Source organism: Mytilus galloprovincialis, chromosome 1 (assembly GCF_965363235.1).
Source record: "Mytilus galloprovincialis chromosome 1, xbMytGall1.hap1.1, whole genome shotgun sequence".
NCBI lineage: Eukaryota > Metazoa > Mollusca > Bivalvia > Mytilida > Mytilidae > Mytilus > Mytilus galloprovincialis.
In genome coordinates, this window is record NC_134838.1 from 47,110,723 (window position 1) to 47,113,163 (window position 2,441).

Below are 2,441 nucleotides of genomic sequence, written 5' to 3' on the forward strand. Positions count from 1 at the left end.
TACTTCTGACTACGCAGCCGTGTGTACTTAGACAAAGTACATCTTTAAGTGTTGATACGAATGAAGATCTAGGCATAATATCTATCATATTTGTTTGTAGTTTAAGTATTTTAATAAATCGGATTATAAGCTAAAATTACATAACAAGTCATTTCTATTTCTGAAGTATATTGAATAATACGAGATAATATTCAGTCTCGTAAAAGTTGAACGTTACGTAAATTTAATTTTAATATAATTGATTACATTATAATTGTTGAGTTAGCAAATAAAACGTTTGATTAACTTTGGGGAACACAATTACGCTAACAGCGGGAAGTATTTAAGATGTTGCCATCTAGATATTGGAGAATAATTAGAATATTCTAAATATAAACTGACCGGATTTGTAACAAAAAATAGATAACTCAGAGATTCATAATGGGGAAAAACCTCATTATGCATCATGAATACAAAATAATTTGATTTCTATGAGTATTGGCTCCCCTGTTTAGGAATGTGGTTTTTGCTCTTTAAAACGATTACCATTATTATCATTATAAACTTTTGTGTCCATAACCACGCCTTTTACAAACAAGCAAAAGATTTTGTTCTTACTACTCTAATTCAAGTTCTAGCATATGAAAAACAAGAATGTGTCCATAGAACACGGATGCCCCACTCGCACTAGCATATAGATCATGTAGCTATATATAGACCGTGAAATGGGAATCAAAACTCTAATTTGGCATTAAAAATAAAAAGATCATATCATATGGAACATGTGTACTAAGTTTCAAGGTGAATGGCTATCAACTTCATATAAAAACTACCTTGACCAAAAACTTTAACCTGAAACGGGAAAGACGGACGGACGAACGAACAAACGGACACACAGACAAGAAAACATAATGCCCCTCTACTATCAAATGTGGAGCATAAAAATTATTTTTGATGAATATGCACGCAAGTATTGGCACATGACGTTAAACAACAAAAGACCAATCAAGCTTTTTAAATAAATAAATTAATTATATCTACATGTACATCTATTTCAGGGTCATCTTATTCTTGTTGACAAACTATTCAAGGTGTTCTTATATTCTTAATATATATTAAATGTCTCCGTATATTTTTAACATTTCAGTCTTTTCCATAGACGATGCATAAGCATATTTTTGCCACTCAACATAAAAAAAACATCAAATAGGTATATCAGGTATACTACCTTCCTTTCGAAATAGTCCAGTCTTATATATATATTAAATATATTAGTTATCTGTCGGACTAGTCTACTATTAAATGAAGGTAATTTACCTAACCTAATCATGACTTCACTTTTCAGCTAACAAGCAAGCTAACCAATGCTTCTACCTTTCCCTACACACTCAACGAAATCGGCTGTAATAACATTTGAATTTTCATTTAGGTTCATGTGTTTAACAGATACTGACATATCCCGGATTTTTTTTTATTATTTTGATACACTATTATATATATTCCATATTTCTCTATTAAGAAAAAATGTCCATATTTATGATTGGCTGTTTGAAATGTTCGGCTTTTATCCCATTTGACTCACTTTGCAAAACTTTTAATTGAGAATGGAAACAGGAATGTGTCAAAGACCAGTAAACCGCACAAGGCAACATATGGGTATTCATACAGCGAGAAAATCCCGCACCCGTAGGCGGACTTCAGCTGTTCTTTTTTAGCCATGTCGGCCATGTTGGTTGACAGGCGGGGTCATCCGACAAATTTTTAAGTTAGATGCGGCAAAGATTTTTCGGAGGAAAAGATTTACAAAAATATACGAAAAGTTGTTAAAATATGATTTTAAACTCCTTAAAGGGTCAGTTGACAATTTTGGCCTTGTTTGACTTATTTGTAGATCTTACTTTGCTGAACATTGTTGCTGTTTACAGTTGATTTCTATCCATGAAAATATTCAAGATAAAATCCAAAAACTGCAAAATTTTCTGAAAATTACTCGGAAAATCAATGGGTTGTCTGATTCATCAGAAAATTTCAGAACAGATAGATCTTAACTTAATGAACATTTTTACCCCAGTCAGATTAACTCTTAATGCTTAAGTTTCAGAGATAAGCCAAACACTGCATTTTACCCCTTTGGACTGTGCACTATTTATCTGAGGGTTGGGCCGTTGCAAACATGGACGGGGCAAATACTTTTTTCATGCAATTAATAGACGGGGAGCAAAGTTTTTTTAACAAATATTTGGCGGAACACACACATTTTTAAAAACCTTCATGTGTGCATAAAAAAAAAATAACATATTAAAACTATCTGAATGCAACATGTTTAAAGGTCTAAATATTCTTATCAAAACATATATTTGTGATTTCTTTAGGAAAAAGTAACTTAATAGGAACAAAAGCACAATTGAATCTAAAACAAAATAACCTAATACGTATACAGTGCTTCAATATATTTTTATGTG